General features: G+C 40.7%; 1 protein-coding gene and 1 long non-coding RNA gene across 2 annotated transcripts in view; both read left to right on the top strand.

Annotated features, from left to right (window-relative positions):
- The window catches only part of LOC116036424 (bromodomain-containing protein DDB_G0280777-like), a 1,700,590-nt gene that overhangs the window by 397,699 nt on the left and 1,281,671 nt on the right, over positions 1–21,220 (top strand). The gene's annotated exons all lie outside the window — the stretch shown is intronic.
- LOC116061962 overlaps positions 17,933–21,220 on the top strand; it is a 15,710-nt gene continuing 12,422 nt past the window's right edge. The window contains exon 1 of the long non-coding RNA XR_004107868.2: positions 17,933–17,943. This is a non-coding gene — a long non-coding RNA (uncharacterized LOC116061962). The remainder of the gene's footprint in view (positions 17,944–21,220) is intronic.

Raw genomic sequence — 21,220 nt, 5'->3', positions numbered from 1 at the left:
GGATGGATTATCTCAGCAAAGGAGAAGTGCTCACTAACACAGATTTAGACAGATTTGTGAACAATATTTGAGAGAAATAAGCCTTTTGTGTGCATAGAAAAAGTCTTATATCTTTGAGTTCAGCTCATGAAAAATGTTGCGTTTATAATTTTGTTCATTGTGTATATCTGTCAGCTAACTGTACTCACTAACACAACTATATGGAATGTGCTGTTAGCTAACTAATCTAAGATAACCAGGTTTAGTTAAAGCTACAGTTGGTTACTGTCATCATGTTTTTGTCATATTTCCTCAAACTGTCACTATATCCTGACAGTACTATATGAATCAGATCAGCTGTGAATAAATCCTCTTCCTCTTCCTCCTCATGGTACTGTTAAAGGTAATGCCTTGTTGGCATAGAAACAACCGGATCAGGGAGCAGTTTGACAACCAACAGATAAGTTACAGCCGACTTCAGCAAATTCAAATGTAATATCATTAAAGTATGATTTTAGCCAAAGAGTTGAACAGGAAGTTGATAACAATATTCAATGTTACCAGATAAGATGAGAAAAAAATAAACTTTATGGATACCCACTGGGGTCATTTTGAAACTGAAACAACATAGATCAAAGGAAGAAGCCGACTTATTGGGACTTTATCTAATTCCCCGTATCCCCCAGAGTTAGATAAGTTCATACATACCCTTCTCATCTCCGAGCGTGTTGTAACTCTGTCTGACTCACCCACCGCTAGCCTAGCTAAGCACAGATCCTGGAGGTAACCGGCTCCATCTAGCCTAGCTTAGCACAGATCCTGGAGGTAACTGGCTCTATCTAGCCTAGCTTAGCACAGATCCTGGAGGTCACCGGCTCCATCTAGCCTAGCTTAGCATAGATCCTGGAGGTAACCAGCTCCATCTAGTCTACTGCTCCCAATAAGTGACAAAATAACGCCAACATGTTCCTATTTACATGTTGTGATTTGTATAGTCACAGCGTGTACAAATAACAAGGTCACATGACACACAGCCATCTTCATACTGGGAACTATATCTCAGAATATATTATTATAAACTATATTACCTTTAATACATATTAAGTTCAACAAACTTAACCTAGTTAGCTAGGGTTTCTTTTTTAGTTTGCACTTTTAAAGCAGAGGAAGATGATCATGAAGAAACCTGGATGTAATAAAGTACACACATGATTTCCAGTAAATGTGAAAGGAGGAACCACACTGATGAGGTGATAACAGGATAATAAAACAATACACCAAATGTGTTACTTCAGTCAAGAGTTGAGACTCCATTGTGAGTGGACGGAGCGGAGCAGAGGGAGAAGAAGGAAGGCTGAGGCAGGGTGAGTGTTAATACAACATTAGAGTCATCTGGTGAATATACAGCAGCCTGATTGATGGGAGAATAGTAAACCTAACACTGATCCAAGAAAATGGACCATGGGGTCGGTTTCAGAAAGCAGGTTTAGTGAAAACTCTGAGTTAGTTAACCCTGAGATGAGGGAAACTAGGTTTTCTGTTTCAGAACGAGAGGTAACTTAACCTCAGACTCAGTTAACTGAGTCTGTGAACCTAACCTGGTTGAGAGCAGTTTTTCTTCTCTAAGTCTCCTCCCTCTGACACAGCGCTCTTTTATTTCCTCATTCATTCATTTGGTTCTAATCGGCATGAATAAATAAACAGGGTTGGTTTATTAACCCTGTTAGGCAGAATATAATATGGCATTTCTTTTTGTCAATGATCCCGTTGATGAAGAAGCTGGATTACTTCGCAGGGTGTTAAACATACTTCGGGAGATGATATTGAGGCCCCGACTATAGATGCATTTTTATTTTCAGGTAACATTTTGAGAGGTATCGTGTTTCTTCACACGCTCGAAATGTTTTTTAAACGTTTTTGTAGTGTTCCCTGGACACAAACCAGTGAGAGCCAATAAAAATAATTAAATGATTATACATTTTAATTCAGTTAATGACATGGTGCTGCAGCCTCAGAATGGGATTAGTAGGAGGCCTACTTTACTTTTTCGCTGTACTGCACTTAAATGAAATTATATGTGTAATACTATTCCAGTTTTCACCAGTAATATTATAGATTACCTGTGATTAAATTTGAAATTAATTCACTATATTACAGCTTACGCATTGACTCTTTTTATTTTTTTTTAATTTTGCAGCAGCAGCGGTGTTGCTGTTTTTAACAAAATATATATTCAAACTCGCTTTATGTGCACATAAATAGTTGCAGTTTCAGAGGGATAAAGTACACCGACCAGTTTGTTTGTGGTTGTTGCCATCGTGAATCGTAGTATCATGCTCCATTCATGCTGCCTTTTCATAGTGGTGGTGCACACGCTGAACTTTGAGTGAACCTGCTCTGAGTTGATTGAACCAACTCAAATCAGCTGTTCTGGTTTCCCATCTCAGGGTATATCAACTCAGAGTTCAGGGTTAAGGCCATTTTATAGTCGTGCGTAAAATCGACGGCGTAGCCCCGCAGACCCTCGCAGACCCCTCTGCGTCTACAGCCTGATGCGCACCTCTCGAAAAATGTAACTACACGTCGCTCGGCCGCGGCTTGGTAGCGTAGCATTTCCCCAGCTCATTTCCTGGTTCTCCTTCTCCATAAACAAGATAAAATCAAGGAGAGGGTTAACTTCTCCTGCTAGACCTGACAGCTCCTGCTCCAGGAGATGTTAACAGAAGAACAGGGGAGACACTTTGTTTCTCTCACTATGACTCTAGAGTCGGGACTCACTCCAAAGCTAATCGCCATCACTCTCTCACTTCTCCCTCGCTCTATCACCCACTCCCCACAAACACACATGCCGGCTCGAAGCACACACCAGCGCACAAGCATAAACATCAGGCCACTACATAGGCTACGGAGAAAGCTCTGCATGGAGCCTCCGCACAACTGTAAAACGGCCTTTAGACTCGGAGTTTGTTAAACCTCCTTCCTGAAATGGGCCCCTGGCAGGATTGAGTTACTATATAATGTAAATAGTCAATATTTTGTCGCCACTTCAGATAGACCTGACAATATAACACGTTATCTTATATGATTTTTTTCTTGCAGTTATCTTTTATTCATTATTACAAATGGTGCAATACACAAAAGCTTTTTACTCTTTTAACCTTTTCACATGCTGACAGATGTGTATGTGAGTAGCATGTGTGTGAACGTGAGATGTTTGATCGGTATATGTAACGTATATTTATTGTATGTTTAAATTATATTTTTGAGCACCGTCACAGGTAGTGCACCTGAATCTCAGTGTATATAAATACAATGACAATAAAGTAATCTTATCTCATCATAAAGTACAGCCTTAGCTAAAGCTGAACCAAGGTGTGTTTTTGGACTTTTGACTAGATGCATTCAGGATAGTGTGTCCTAGCCCTGTAGATACAGTAAACGATGGTCATAAGAAGAAAGATCATTCTTAAATATTTACAGATTTCAGATTTACAGACGACTGCAGAGCTACAGTGCTGGCCGGTTTTATTGTACTACTACTGTGTGTGTATATATATATATATATATATATATATATATATATATATATATATATATATATATATATATATATATATATATAAACAAAGTTCTTTTTACTCCATAATATATTCAAACTATTTCTGCTTTCCTCAGATCCATCCATCCATCCTTCCATCCATCCATCTATCTATTTATTTATCTATCCATCCATCCATCCATCAAGATGAGTAGTGGCGGCGGTGGCGGCGGTGGCGGCGGCGGTGGCGGCGGCGGTGGAGGCGGCGGTGGCGGAAGTGGCGGTGGAGGCGGAGGAGGCGGTGGAGGCGGCGGAGGTGGCGGTGGAGGCGGAGGAGGCGGTGGAGGCGGCGGTGGCGGAGGTGGCGGTGGAGGCGGAGGAGGCGGTGGAGGCGGCGGAGGTGGCGGTGGAGGCGGAGGAGGCGGTGGAGGCGGCGGAGGTGGCGGTGGAGGCGGTGGAGGCGGAGGAGGCGGTGGAGGGGGCGCTCGTAGCGTGGGTGATGCGGACAGAAGCGGCGATGGCGGTGATAGTATCTGCTGCAGCTGCTGTATCTGTTTTTTATGCTGTTGCAATCATTTCAAATAAAACATGAAATACAAATGTGTCTCAGTCCTGAGTGTAACGATGTGATAACTTATCACTGAGAGAATTCTTTGAATTGAGAAAACAAAAGTCTAAATACAATACATATATTTCTGTAAAGAAGATAAAAGCTTTTATCCAAAAAGGTTAGTTGTGTCATCTCTGATGTATTATCTGTCTGCTATTTACAGTTTTTTTACAATCCCTTTGCTACTAATTTCAGAACCTTGACGTCATTTTTCAAAACTCTAGACACAAAACTCAAAACGATCATCACTTGTAACACAGGCTGTCTAATGTTCAAAACATTACATCATTCATTCATATCTTTAAACACATCTTGCATTTGCACAATCATTGGTTCAAAAAACAAATTTATTGTGAAATACCATTGAAACGTTACTTTAGATCACCCATAGTTCACTGGGTCATCCTTCATACAATCATTAAATATTGTAGTACAAAATAGGTGATACATGTTTCATTATGGTACTAGATGTAAATACATCCCTGTAAAAGTACTGCAGTAGTAGAGAGAATACTACAGACACAGTGGAATCATTGAACAAAACCTGAAATGTATTGAAATTAAAACAATACAGTACAATCACAACATAGGTTTATTAGAATCAAAGTAAAATAATTAGCTAAGAAAGAGAAAAGACAGTACTGTAAAACATCAAATGCAGTATTCCTCAACTTGCTTGTACTTTAAAAACCAAAACAAAGATGTGATTACTATACTTCTACATCTTCATCAACTCTGTCTTGTGGATTTGGCCGCAGGTTCTCATCTACATCACAATTAGCCAAAGATTTTGGAAAAAACCTTCGGGCATGGCGAACAATGTGGTATGAGTATATATGTATATGTATATATACAGTATAAATATATAAAGTATATACAGTATCTCAATCAACAGTAACAAGCAATTCCAAGGGTCTGCATGCATACAGTGCAGTACTGTCAATACTGTAAATAGTCTCAAAGGTGGTACATGGGACCATAGAAACAGTGTCTGATAAAGAGTAGTACATTACAGTAAAGAAGGATGATGAAATATTACATCCATAGATACTGTATTCTGATAGGTTCATGCTCCACACTAATTGGTGACAATGAATCTCGGTATCTAGAAACTTCCATGATCTAAACATGGAATATTGTTTGTCTCCATACAACTAGTCATTAAGAGTAATGCAACAGTTACTTATCATTTAGAGCAGTTGTATGGATTAATAGTAATGAAATGAATAGACAGTCATCTGAAATGTAATGTGTGAATTACTTTTTGAAGTAGTAGTACTTTGATGTTAAGTTGCGTCATATTGAACAGCTGATCTTTGTTAAATGAACAGCTGATCTCAGGTTTATGTGTGTTGGATCTAAGCAATTGAAGAAAGTGTTAGAGTTTTGAAAAATGTGCATTTTGATCGTTGGTTGTGAGTTTAGTGTCTAGAGTTTTGAAAAATTACGTCAAGGTTCTGAAATTAGTGCCAAAGTGATTGTTAAAAACTGTAACCAAATCACACTCATTTCAGCCTCCAGGCTTCATTCTGACTTAACTCTTGACAATACTTGACAATCTTGACTATAGCTCTTAAACTTTTATATAATGTACCCACCAAGAATGAAAAGAACACTTTTCTCCTTCTATTTCAGTCTGTGTGTGTGTGTGTGTGTGTGTGTGTGTGTGTGTGTGTGTGTGTGCATATGTGTGTGTGTGTGTGTGTGTGTGTGTGTGTGTATGTGTGTGTGTGTGTGTGTGTGTGTGTGTGTGCGTGTGTGTGCGTGTGTTGGTGTGTGTGCATGTCTGTGTGTGTGTGTGTTTGTGTGTACAATTATTATCCCACTCTTGTGTGACATGTTCGGTGACCTCCCTACATAGTTGGAGATCTCAGTGTTAAACCCAAAGTTACACCCTTCTGTCAGACAAAGCAGCTGGAGAACAGAATGTGACTTTACAGCTTCTCTCGTCCCCATTAGACCGAGATCAAATGATGAGAAGAGTCACCTAACTGCTGAGTGACAGCTAGAGTCTATGAAGGGTGGGAGATTAATTGTGGAATTAGTTTCAACACAATTAAACTTGATATGGTCAATATAGGTTTTCATATAATACTATGAAAACACTGAACCACCTGGTTCATGGGATGTAACTTTTACTTTCGTTTTCTCTGAACACACACACACACACACACACACACACACACACACACAGATAAACACAAACGCACACACATACACCCACACACACCCACACACACAAACATAAATTATATATATATTATATTAAATATACAGGAAATGGTTAACAGTGTAACATAATTTATTGAGACCTTTGTTTGCTCAAATCAAAGAATTCTCTCAGTGATAATAAATAATCATTTCCAGACACAATCTCATTACACTCTTAGCCTTCCTAACAGCACATGAATAAAAAGTTAAAGCAGGAGCAGAAGGAGCAGCAGATATAATCGCCACCGTCGCCGCCTCCGCCCACTCCACCCCCACCACCTCCGCCGCCCCCTCCCCCGCCTCCTGGTAGTGCGGCTCTGTTTTCAACCCAGACGTTTTCTTCGATGACAACTGAGAGAGAGGGAGGGAGAGATTGGTAGAGAGAGAGAGAGAGGGAGAGGGAGAGGGGGAGACACGTTACGTGTGCAGTAAGAATTTATTTTTTTTGTTACTGCCAATATCCAAATGTCAGTTACTGGCTCTGTTTACCTCTGTTTTCAACCCAGAAGTTTTCTTCGATGACAACTGAGAGAGAGAGAGGAAGAGGGAGGGAGAGAGAGAGAGAGAGAGAGGAAGAGAGTGAGAGAGTGAAGGAGAGAGAGAGAGAGAGAGAGAGAGAGACAGATAGGAAGAGAGAGAGAGAGGGAGGGAGGGAGAGAGGGAGCGAGAGAGAGAGAGGGAGAGTGGGAGACACGTTACATGTGCAGCGAGAATTTCTTTTTTTTGTTACTGCCAATATCCAAATGTCAGTTACTGGCTCTGTTTACCTCTGTTTTCACCCCAGAAGTTTTCTTCGATGACAACTGAGAGAGAGAGAGGAAGAGGGAGGGAGAGGGAGAGGGACAGGGAGAGGGAGAGAGAATGAGAGAGGGATAGAGAGAGAGATTTGATTTTTAAAGGAACTTTATCAATGTTCCATCTTGTTATTTACAAAAAATAATCTATTTTCAACAGGCCAATAAATAATGTACACATACATATACACTTAAATACATGACACCTAATGAGAAAAGATGAGCTGGTCTCTTTCAACAGAGCTCAACACATCACCATGGGCCCAGATCTCACTGAACTGATCCACATCCTTCATCTGTTTATAATAATTAAAATCAATCCTGATTCTGACTTTCACCATCCGAGAGAACAGTAGATTTACATCAATATCAACAGAGTCATCCACCTTCCTCTTCCTGCTCACATACACCGCCATCTTTGATTGGCCCAGGATGAAGTTCAACAGCTGATATTAACTTACTGTACCTGAACCCAAGGATTAACATTTGTTTGAAGAAAACCTCCCCTACCTTACTAAATAGTTTCTCGTCAGAAATTTCTGTATGAACTGAAGTCTGAAGGTGGCCCTTCTGCTGGCCAGTTGGCCAAGGCCCTGTCCACCCTCCTCTCTTGATAAAATCAGCACTCCCAAAGGAAATCCACCATTTATACTCTCTGGATCTGAGCCGGTAGGCCTGACGGGGGTTTTACACAAGATAACCGGTGCCACAAAAGAGATGCAACGAGATTGTTTTAAACTAAAACTCTGCCTCTATAAAACATTTGAGGGAGCAACCACTTCCATTTACTCATTTTGTTTTAAATTTTTTTACCATGATGGTCTCCCAGTTTCTCTGCACCATGACCTCATTACCGAGGAATAGACCAAAGTTCTTTAGGCCGTCATTTTTCCAAGCCAGGCTTTGGAGGAGAACTGGGAGACCATCATGCCATTCACCAACAGCAAGGGCTTGGCTTTTTCCCCAGTTCAATGTATATATATACATACATACATATATCTGATCGCTGTCTGATTCTCTGATATGAGCCCAGCTCGGCTAATAACGTAGTGTTCTGTATTAAAGCATACTGTAATATTTCACCGGTAATAAGACTGCAATAATTACATTAAAAGAAATACATATAAACCTTGATAATATCTGGTGAATAAATGTTGATTAAAATAGAGGTTATAAGGCTAAAAATACCAATAATGTATGCAGCTTCTCTGCTGCAGCCTGACTGGCAGAAAGAATCGTGCTGTGATCAGAGAATCTGTGCGTAGACCACGGATGATGTCTGTTATTGACTAACATAGGCATCACTTCCGTGGGCCTGTCGCGGAATTTTCGGCGATTCTGTGAAACTGCCACAGATTTTGAGTTAAGGGGGCGTGTTCATTTCACGGAATTCTGAGAGACCAGGTTGCCCTTGACTATCCCTCCTCTGTTTACCTGCTCTCACCTGTCTGTTCCCCACACACACCTTCACCTGTTTTTTTTTTTTCTTTTTCTTTTTCCTCACCCACTACACTTTTCTCTACTTCACTCACAAATCCCTTTCTCTCCCACATGATTCAAACAAACTCCCGGTGTATCTACAGTACTCACCCAATGCATCTGTTCATCTGGTTTGCATGTTCTCCCAGTGTCTACGTGGAGTTTGTATGTTCTCCCAGTGTCTACGTGGAGTTTGCATGTTCTCCCAGTGTCTACGTGGAGTTTGCATGTTCTCCCAGTGTCTACGTGGAGTTTGCATGTTCTCCCAGTGTCTATGTGGAGTTTGCATGTTGTCCCAGTGTCTACGTGGAGTTTGCATGTTCTCCCAGTGTCTACGTGGAGTTTGTATGTTCTCCCAGTGTCTACGTGGAGTTTGCATGTTCTCCCAGTGTCTACGTGGAGTTTGCATGTTCTCCCAGTGTCTACGTGGAGTTTGTATGTTCTCCCAGTGTCTACGTGGAGTTTGCATGTTCTCCCAGTGTCTACGTGGAGTTTGTATGTTCTCCCAGTGTCTACGTGGAGTTTGTATGTTCTCCCAGTGCCCTGAGTTTTCTCTGGGTGCTCCATTTTCCTCCATCACTATAAACATGTTCCTCACACTTAACACTTGTATTGTCTTTCCCTTGACTATTGAACATTTTTAAAACTTTTTTAATGTTTGTTTTTGTTGCTTTGTCTGGCGATTTGTCGCTTATTTTCCAACGTTTTTGTCACTATTTCGAAGTTTTGGGCGCTTTCTCAAAGTTTTTTTACATTTTCTTCCATTGTTTTTGAAGCTTTTTCCAACAATTTTCACACTTTTCCCAACGTTTTGTCACTTTTTTGACATTTTTGTTAATTATATCAACATCCCATATTTCTGATATAAAAAAAACTTTGAAAAACAAATTTGACCCGAGGACAACATGAGGGTTGATTTGAAGTAGTTTTGGATAAAAGCGTCAGCTAAATGACATGTAATGTAATGCAAAACAACAGCGTTTTTTTCTGATCATCCAAATGTAGTTACAGGATATTTGGATATTTATGAATGGATTAGTTTTAATAAAGAAGATAAATGTAAGTAAACACAATGTTGAATAAACTAACTTTGGTGAAATATGAATCAAATGTCATGAATCAGAGTTGAATATGTAACATTTATTAATCCTGTTGAGTTTAACACATTGATCAGCAGAGGGCGATAAAACTCCTTCATTTCATTCTGGATATTATGGGATGTTGTCAGCATCTTTCATATATTAGAATATTCTTCCTGTTTGGTTGGTTGGTTTTTATCTTCTACTCTCCAACTGGTGTGTGTATGTGTGTGTTTGTTTGTGTGTGTGTGTGTGTGTGTGTGTGTGTGTGTGTGTGTGTGTGTGTGTGTGTGTGTGTGTGTCTCTGTGTGTCTGTGTGTATGTGTGTGAGTGTCTGGTTTGTTTCAGATATAAATAACTTGGTTCTGCTGCAGGTTCCTCTCAACACTTCAGGTAAAAACTAACAGATATCACAGCTGGTTACTGATATTAACAAAATTATTTCATATGTTATAAGTTTTCTGAAATGAGGCATTATCTAATGCAAACTTTAACTAAAATATAAAACTATTTTGGTTTTTTCACATGAAAGTCCATACGCTTTTATCCAAACATTAGTTATGTCAACCCTGATGTATCATCTGTCTGCATTCAGACATCAGTCGGCCAAATCACACTAATTTCAGCCTTCAGGCCTCTTTCTGCTGTTTCTGCCTGTGTGTGTGTGTGTCTGTGTGTTTGGTGTGTTCAGACTAGGGGTGCAAGATATATTGTCTCAATATCGTTATCGCAATATATCGAAAGTGTCGCAATAAGTATGCAATATTTTGTGGAGCGCTGAGTCGCGTCCGCTGACTGTGTGGCTTAGTTGCGTTTGATTTAGAGCCCGCTTGAAACGTTATAATGATCATGTTTCATTGGCCAGTTCCCGTGCCACTTGCACATGTTAGTGCACGTCAGCACGCGGCTCCATTTTATACTGTACAACCAGTAAAACATTTCCTGTTATGTAGACATGGTCGTTATTTATTTATTCATGTTGTACCTGTCCAATATGACTGTCAGTTGAAATAAACGTTGTGTTGTAAGAAAACGTAATTAATTTGTTATGAATCTATTTTGATGCGTTTTCCCGTAACTTTTGTAATTTGACATACTGTATGTTTAAAAATTAATATCGATATTGAAATATTCATAATCGAAATTGCAATATCACATTTTGTCTATATTGTGCAACCCTAGTTCAGACATGAAGACACCAGCATACAGACGGACGGACTTACTTCTGCTCTGATTGGCTATCTGCAGTCCAGCTCTTATTATGGATGGCTGCTCCTCCTCAGAACCATCACTTATCCACTCTCTGTGAAGACATTTATTTATTTATTTAAAAGGTACAATATACATCAATTGACATTTTTTGTTTACACTCAATATGTAAATGTGCCAGAGTTAGCAAAAAAGCTTATTTTCATCTGTAGTCCCTGGGCAGGTCAACGCATCATCATATTACATTAATAGAAAAGAATGCAAGAAAGATAGAAAGCAAATTAAGAAGAGAAAAGAGAAAGGGACAAATACAATAAATAAAAAATAAGTACAATACAAAGAAGGGCAGTACCTAGGATGAGGTAAACCAGCTATTGATGATGCAGTTTTAATTGTTTTTAATCCATCTCATGAGTGTGGTTTTAAATGATAGATAGCTGGTGCTTTCTCTGAGTTCCTACTGAACTCAGAGAAAGATGATCACTATCACTAAAATTATGTTTTGATTGTTGTTGAAACATATCAATATTTGTCCAAACTGTTGAGAGTCAGTTAGGTTTCCACAGAGGTTAGAAGTGGTCTGAATATTGAGGAAGACCAACATGTAACAGTGGTCTCTCAGGTTCAAGTCCAGACTGTTTCCTTTTTACTAAATCAAGTTTTTTTTTTTTTTTATCAAATGAAGTCATGAATGTAATTTAAATATTCTAAAAAAACAGAAGTGATCCAAATCTACATTTTATCATTTCCTGCCCTCAAATAACTTTTACATCAGTGAGTCATGTATGTTTGTTCTTGGCCTTCAGAAGAACATACATAAAAACTTTAATATACCAACACAAAAGCAACAGAAAAATCTAAACAAACATGGCAGAGAAAATGAATCATTAAATGAGTTAGTAGTTGTCTTACTTTGTGTCTAAGTGTCCAGGTTCATTACTGAAGTATGGAGGATAATGATTGGACCAGTCACTCATCACAGACTGACAGTTGGATACTACAAACACTGCTCCGTCCTCTTCTTCCAAATAATTCATCTTCTGATCTGAAGTCAGTCTGAGAGGTAGAACAGGAACACTGACTGGGAGCTCACAACATTTAGAGGAAAAAACAAAGTCACACACACACACCATCACACACACACACACACACACACACACACACACCATCACACACACACATACACATACCATCACACACACACACACACACACACACACACACACACACACAGACACTCACACAGGCACACAAAAACACACACCATCACACACACAAATGGACACACACACACACACACACACATGGACACACGCACACACAGACACACACGGACACACACACACACACACACACACACACACACACACACACACACACACACACACACACACAGTAGTAGTATAATAAAACCAGCCAGCACTGCAACTCTGCAGACATTTTTAAAGGTGCAGTAGGTAAAACTTATAAAACTACCTTTCTGTCATATTTGCTGAAACTGACCCTATGTTCCAGTAGAACTACATGAAGCAGGTCATTGTAGGCACCACCTACAGCCTGTAGTGTGATTTGCAAAAATCCACCTCTCCCTGTTCAGATGCACCAATCAGGGCCAGAGGGGGTGTCTAAATTGTGGGGGGAGGGGCTTAGGAGACCGTTTTGGGCTTTAGCAGAAAAGGGGGAGGCACTGAGACGTTGTCGATGTTCACATTTTTTGGCTAAGTCCTGGATCTTCGCAATCCTACCTACAGCACCTTTAAATCTGAAATCTGTTAATATTTAAAGGGATATTTCACAGCTGGAAAGATGAATATGTATTTAAATTGGGTCATTTATGTAGTAGAAATGTGAAATCATTTTAGAAGTTGATGCCTTCTAGACCGAGAAAAGCCAGAAAATGTATTTTTGGCTCATGTGGATAAAAGACAATATATATAAAAACAACATTTTATAAAAACGACAATATATAAAAACAACATATGAGACAGGCTACATTTAGTGCACACACATTATAGACTATAGATAAATTGCAATTACTACTTCAAGTAGAGCATTTAAGACAGACAAGGGACAGGACAGACAACAGACAACAAAAGACAGGGTATAAGTAGACTTGTAACAGAGCACTGATTGTTATAAGTTAGGTTCACCATGAGGTGAAGGTAGAATATAAGAACTTTCTTGAGATTTGCGTGGTTGAAATCACCAGCAACAATAAATAGTCCATCCGGATGTGTGCTTTGGAGCTCACTGATAGCTCTGTAAAGTTCAGCTAACGCATTGGTAGCATTAGCGCTTGATGGGATGTAAACACCGAGTATAAACACAGCTGTGAATTCACGTGGAATGTAGAATGGTCGGCATTTAACAGTCACAAAATGCACAGCCCACCTCCACGAGCCTTACACGACACAGCAGCATCTCTATCTGCTCGGAAAGCTAGCAGGCCTGGTAGCTGGATAGCAGTGTCCGGTACACTGTTGTTCAGCCATGTTTCCACAAAAAACAAAAACACAGCAGTCTCTGAACTTGCGTTGGGAGTTAAGTTGAAGTTGGATGTAGTCCAGTTTGTTGTCTAATGAGCGGACACTTGCAAGCAGGATGGATGGGACAGGTGACCGGCTAGCATTAGCTTTCCACCTAGCTCGAACTCCTGCACTCGTTTCGCATTTCAAGCGGCATCAGGCAACACTGCAGGCTGAGATGCTGGTCCTGTAGCAGGCAAAGCTTGCGTAGTGTGGCGAGTATTCCGTCTGTAATGAAGTTTCCTGCATATGGTGAGGTATCCCTTTAAGAGTGATCCTTCTCCTTATGATCAAGGTTTACTGTATCTACAGGGCAATGACACACTATCCTGAATGCATCTAGTCAAAGATCTATATATATTATAGTTTACTGTATCTACAGGGCTAGGACACACTATCCTGAATGGATCTAGTCAAAGATCTATATATATTATAGTTTACTGTATCTACAGGGCTAGGACACACTATCTCTGGCCTGCAATGATTTTGCCACCTTCTTCAATGACAAAATTCAGAAAATTAGACAAACAGTCAGTGCTTCCATATCGAGTACAGGGTATGTGTTGTCACAGTGTCCAGGCAAAACAGATTCCAATATGACCCAATTTCATATGATTAACCGTAAAAACCTGGAGGACATTATACAACATCTGAAAACCTCCTCATGTTGCCTTGATATTCTACCAACGGGCCTTTTCAAAAATGTTGCAAATTGTTTGGCTACAGATCTTCTACAGATTGTAAACACGTCTCTTCTCTCAGGTATCTTCCCACAGGCCCTGAAAACTGCAGTCATTAAGCCACTCTTAAAAAAGAACAATCTAGACATGTCATTAATGAGCAACTATAGGCCGATATCAAACCTTCCATTTTTAAGTAAAATCATTGAAAAAACGGTTTCTCAACAACTGACCCTTTTCTTGTCACTAAACAACAGTTTTGATGCCTTCGGGTTTTCGACCACACCACAGCACTGAGACAGCTCTTGTTAAAGTCTTTAATGACATCCACTTAAACACAGATAGTGGCAGAATTTCAGTCTTGGTACTACTTGATCTCAGTGCTGCATTTGATACGGTCGACCATGACATATTACTAGACCGATTGGAAAACTGGGTTGGCATTTCTGGCTCAGTACTAAAGTGGTTTGAGTCTTATTTAAAGAATAGGGACTACTTTGTGTCTATAGGGAATTATACATCTGAGCATACAAATATGACGTGCGGAGTTCCCCAAGGCTCCGTTCTGGGGCCTCTCCTGTTTAACATCTACATGCTTCCACTGGCTCAAATTATGGAAAACAACAAAATAAGCTACCATAGTTATGCGGATGACACACAACTTTATATAACCTTATCGCCAGGAGACTATAGTCCAATACAACAACTGACTAAGTGCATTGAGAAAATTAACGACTGGATGTGCCAGAACTTTCTTAAATTAAATGAAGAAAAAACTGAGGTGGTTGTTTTTGGAGCAAAAGAGGAACGATTAACTTCAAACGATAATGTTAAAAACAACAGACAAAGCCAGAAATCTTGGTGTAGTCATGTACTCAGACCTGAATTTTAACAGCCACATTAAGACAATTACAAAGTCAGCCTATTACCACCTTAAAAATATATCAAGGGTTAAAGGACTTATGTCTCAGCAGGACTTGGAAAAACTTATCCATGCTTTTATCTTCAGTAGACTAGACTACTGTAACGGAGTCTTTACAGGTCTCCCTAAAAAATCAATCAGACAGCTGCAGCTGATTCAGAACGCTGCTGCTCGAGTCCTCACTAAGACCAAGAAAGTGGATCACATCACGCCAGTACTGAAGTCTCTACACTGGCTTCCAGTGCCTCAAAGAATTGATTTCAAAATACTTTTGTTGGTTTATAAATCACTAAACGGTTTAGGGCCTAAATACATTTCTGATCTGCTAGTACAGTATGACCCACCCAGACCTCTCAGGTGGTCTGGGACAGGTCTGCTTGTTGTCCCTAGAGTCAGAACTAAACAGGGGGAAGCAGCGTTTAGTTTCTATGCTCCACATATCTGGAACAAACTCCCAGAAAACTGCAGGTCTGCCGCAACTCTCAGTTCTTTTAAATCAAGGCTGAAGACCTATCTATTTGATGTTGCCTTTCTTTAAATAACTGTTCATTTGTTATATTACAAGTGACATTCTCTTGCAGAAACGGGCATATATCTGATTAATTCTCTGACACAGCATGGCAAGGGAATAACAGAAGAGTCAGACGTCGGGCTGATCAAGAGTTAGAAGAAGAAAACTAACTAAAATTAGGCAGAAGGCCTAAATACAAATAGACTAACATACTCCAAGGGGGTCCCTGTCTATTTAGAGACAGACTGCAGAAGGAAATAAGGTAGTTTAAGAAAAAGTTATTGACTACTGAAAGGTTTTTGTCTGCAGGGCTGTACCGGGTTTTTACAAGGTTTGCCGAAAAAAGAACCGAGCCTTGTGGTGACGATCACATTGTAAGAAAAAAGTATACTAGCTTCTGTTATTATGAGTAATGAAAGCTCAAAGCCGTGCGAAGCATCTGGGCCCATTGTGGGTGAGATGGTTGGAAAAATATGGACCGGACTGCTTGAGATGTTTGTCATATTGGTAAAAATGGAACACTAAGTACAAACAAAGACTGAAGTTGCATTGTTGACACTGTATAACAATCTATATAAGCATATAAAGAGAAACTCATATTTTATCTGCTTTTATATATTTAACTGTTTTAATTGCTCTTTAATGTTTCATTTCTTATACTGCACTGTAACTTTTATTCTTGTATTTTAACTGTTTTAAATTTTTTATTCTGTTTTCATGTAAAGCACTTTGAATTGCCCTGTTGCTGAAATGTGCTATACAAATAAAGCTGCCTTGCCTTGCCTTGCCTATCCTGTATGCATCTAGTCAAAGATCTATATATATTATAGTTTACTGTATCTACAGGGCTAGGACACACTATCCTGAATGGATCTAGTCAAAGTCCAAAAACACACCTTGGTTCAGCTTTAGCTAAGGCTGTACTTCATGATGAGATAAGATTACTTTATTGTCATTGTATTTATATACACTGAGATTCAGGTGCACTACCTGAGACGGTGCTCAAAAATATACTTACTACTAAACATACAATAAATATACATTAAATTTACCGATCAAACATCTCACCTTCACACACATGCTACTCACATACACATCTGTCATCATGTGAAAAGGTTAATAGAGTAAAAAGCTTTTGTGTATTGCACCATTTGTAATAATAAATAAAAGATAAAAGAAAAGAATCATATAAGATAACGTGTTATATTGTCAGGTCTATCTGAAGTGGCGACAAAATATATAGTAACTCAATCCTGTTAAAAACCACCATTGTCATTAAAATTACCATTAAGAGTTAATTAATCATGAGAAAAATGAACACACACACACACACACACACACACACACACACACACATACACATACACAGACACACACGCACGTACGCACGCGCACACACACACGCACGCACACACACACACACACACACACACACACACACACGCACACACACACACACACACACACACACACACACAGACACACACATACACATACACATACACAGACACACACACACACGCACGTACGCACACGCATGCGCACACGCACGGACACACACACACACACACACACACACACACACACACACACACACACACAATAAACGAACCCATCCAGGATGGCACCTAGGTCCATTTTCTTGGATCAGTGTTAGGTTTACTATTCTCCCATCAATCAGGCTGCTGTATATCCACCAGATGACTCTAATGTTGTATTAACACTCACCCTGCCTCAGCCTTCCTTCTTCTCCCTCTGCTCCGCTCCGTCCACTCACAATGGAGTCTCAACTCTTGACTGAAGTAACACATTTGGTGTATTGTTTTATTATCCTGTTATCACCTGATCAGTGTGGTTCCTCCTTTCACATTTACTGGAAATCATGTGTGTACTTTATTACATCCAGGTTTCTTCATGATCATCTTCCTCTGCTTTAAAAGTGCAAACTAAAAAAGAAACCCTAGCTAACTAGGTTAAGTTTGCTGAACTTTGAACAATGGTTGTAGGTTAGCTGAGGAAGTATTTAGCTATATATACTATGTCTCATTTACCATTTTGTCCTGGTCCTGGTCCTGAAGCTCCTGCCAGAGGGCAGCAGGTCAAACAGGGGGGAGGCAGGATGAGAGCAGTCCTTAATGATTGCCTTATCTCTGCAGAAGCAGCGTAATGAGTGGATGTCCTTCAGGGAGGGTGCAGCCGATGATCCTTTGTGCAGTGTTGACCACTCTCTGGAGCTTATTCCGTTCTGCCTCAGTGTAGTGGGAGAACCACACTGTGATGCAGTACATCAGGATGCTCTCGACGGTGGAGCAGTAGAAGGTCACTAGCAGCTGCTTGCCAATGTTGTTCTTCCTGAGCACTCGCAGGAAGTGCAGGCGTTGCTGTGCCTTTTTAATGACAGCTGTGGTGTTTGCCATCCAGGAGAGGTCGGATATCAGCCCCACCACTGTCGTGTTGTCAGCAAACTTCAGTATGGTGTTGCTGGTGTGGACGGGTCTGCAGTTGGCGGTGTAGAGGGTGTAGAGCAGTGGGCTCAGCACACACCCTTGTGGGGAGCCCGTGCTCAATGATTGGGTGGAGGAGAGGTTGGGTCCGAGTTTAACTGTCTGGGGTGTGTTAGAGAGAAAGTCCTTGATCCAGGAGCAGGTGGAGTCCCAGATCAGACAGTTTGTTGACCAGGATGTCGGGGATGATTGTCTTGAAGGCTGAGCTGTAGTCGATGAAGAACATCCTGACATAGCTCTCTCTGTGCTCCAGGTAGCTCAGCGCGGAGTGTAGGGTGATGGCTATGGCATCCTCATTTGATCTATTTTCTCTGTAAGCGAATTGGTGGGGGTCAACGGAGGGAGGAAGGCAGTCTTTGATGTGACCCAAGACCAGCCGTTCCAGGCACTTGGTGCTGATGGGTGTTAGTCATTAAGGCTGGCTGTATTTGATATTTTGGGTACAGGTATGATGGTGACTGACTTCAGACAGGCTGGGATGGTAGCCTGTGTCAGGGAGAGGATGTTGGTGAAGACCTGTGAAAGCTGGTGAGCACAGGCCCTGAGTACTTTCCCAAGAACACCGTTGGGTCCTGCTGCTCTCCTCGGGTTCACCCTGCTGAGCATCTCTTTCACATCATGTGGGGGCTGAGGTGGTGTGACTGCAGACTGTTGGGGTGGGGTCTCAAAGCGTGCAAAGAAGGTGTTCAGCTCTTCCACCAGTGTGATGCTTGAGTCCACAGCTGCGCTGGTCTGTCCCCTGAAGTTGGTGATGTGCTGGATCGACCCAGTCTCACGGCAGTTCGTGTAAATGTCACGTTATTTTTAATCTATTGATACGTGTTCACAAGGACGTTTTTCTCGTTTTTTACGTGGTGGCCAGCACGAAATACCCTACGGGGAAAGGACGCCTCACACACCGGGAGACGGCCGCGGGGGACGGCCGCTGGGGATGCGCCACAATAACAAGATGGCGGAGGTTGGGTTTAGGAAAAACACTACAGGGAGACGGCCGCGGGGGACGTGCCACAATAACGGGACGGTTGTGATTAGGAAGAGTACTGGAAACAAAACGCCACACGCGGGACGTGATCCCCGCTCGCCCAGGTGAAAGTCCTGTGTTGGTTGACCCATCCACCCCCCCGACCAGCCTCTCTACGCGAATTTTCGGCTCTTTATACTACTCCCTACCATTTTTCTGCTGTGACCACGAAATATGCTTCCCATTGAAAAACATTACTTCACATTTTCGTGCTGGCTACCACGTAAAAAACGAGAAAAACGTCCCCGTGAACACGTATCAATAGATTAAAATAACGTCACATTTACACAAACTGCCGTGAGACCGGGCTGGCTGGATGCCCTGCTATACCTGCCGAGGGTTGTTTTTGGAGAGGTGGCTTTCTATTTTTCTACTGTAGTCTATGGAATGCCGTGTCATTCAATGTTAACCCTCTACTGCACACATTTTGATGGTACATGATAAAAAATATTCCACATCATTTCTTGGTTCATTTGGGGACATTTTATTGATACAACTTTTTTTTTTTGGGGTGGGGGGCTCCCCCCCCAAAATATTTTTTTGTTGCCCAAGAGCAATGTTGTGCAACAACGGTACAGAATCATAGAGCAAATTATGAATTCACAGTTAATAAAACAATGCTCAGAGAGCAATACAAAATCACAATTCTTTTTTAAATGTCAACAAATCATTTAAGCAGAAAGGGAAAATCACCTGAAACACATTTACATTTTGGATTTCATACAGACATAGGTTTATATCATGTAGTGAGTTGTGTCATGTCATGTACTTCTAGTAATGAGCGTTCACTCCGTGTGAAACTTCAAAAAGCAGTTCTCTGCTGTGAAACAGAGGTGTACGTTGCACTTTTTGCACATCACTTTGGGTGTTCCTGTACACCCAGGAACCCTGCATCTTCCCTTCCTGTCACACATTATTTGCCAGTGTGAGACATTGTCCAAGTGGACATCCTGGTTAGGGATGGGAGCCGTTGGTCCCTGCTTCCTCCTCTTCTCCTCATACTGTTGGGAGATCCCACCACTGGTTCGCCCTCTCTTCCTGGCATCTTTTTTGGATTTGCACAGGCTGTGTGCAATTTGGGACTTGAAGGCGTAAAGGCGCATGTGGTCTCTTCTCTAGTCTATAAAAATATATGAAAAGTAAGTTTCCAATGCCAATGAAAACACAACAAAAATAACTACAACTTGTTATTTGACTCCTATTTTTTTATGCTGTCTATTGTATAAACCTATCATTTGAACAACCTAGCTACTGTCAGAACTTCAGAAGTTATTTTGCACTTCTGCTCAAACCTTTTTCTCCATTCCACTCCTCCTCACTGTCACTGCTGTCTATCTCACTGTCCTCACTGTCAGATGGGATTTGCCTAACGAGTGGATCCTGCTTTTTACTACCATAGAACAATCTTGTGTCCATTTTTCTGTAAAAATGTGTAAAAGAAGTAGAATTAAATAAAGAAAATAGAACACAACTTTAGTGAGAGCTTATATTGTGCACTAATACATGCAAACACATTGTCTGCAAAGACACCTTGAAAAGAACCCCCTTGTCGCACAACGTTGCCCTGAGGCAACGAAAAGAAAAACAGAATTTCTGAACATGCACAATAAAAAAAAACTCCAAAAACCTAATAAAAGGCATCTCTACACCTTCTTTTACACCAACATATTTTTTTTTTTTACAGTTAATGTCATTTTAAATAAGATTACTAAAGCAAATAATCTTACCTTCTTCTCACCCCATGTGCTCCTGTGACCAAGTGTCAGAAAGGAAGTCCCGCCTTCAAATGGTGCTTGATAGTTGCTCCCACATCTTATTGGACTGTTCTTTGATACTTTTTGGAAAATTCTAATTGGTTGAAATCATTTAAAAAAAACAAGTACTGGAAATGGGGACTAAGCAAACTTTCCGTTGCCTGAGGGCAATGCAATGCTGTAGAGGGTTAAAGAAATGAATAAATACATAAATACATGAATACTTTTACTTATTTCATGGTACTTTTATTCCATAAATCCACATTTATTAATTTCCCTCTATTTATTTGCAGTTCTTAGAAGCAAATCAGGGGGCGTGGCTATCTCTCACATTCAGAACAGAGCCGTGGGCAAAAAAAGGCTGGCGAAGTGAGAGTGCGTACATGATGGAAGACATCGGTGGG

The sequence above is a fragment of the Sander lucioperca genome, chromosome 13 (genome assembly GCF_008315115.2).
Source record: "Sander lucioperca isolate FBNREF2018 chromosome 13, SLUC_FBN_1.2, whole genome shotgun sequence".
NCBI classification, from domain to species: domain Eukaryota; kingdom Metazoa; phylum Chordata; class Actinopteri; order Perciformes; family Percidae; genus Sander; species Sander lucioperca.
The sequence above is the reverse complement of the archived record's forward strand: the minus strand, read 5'-3'. Positions and strand labels throughout refer to the sequence as shown.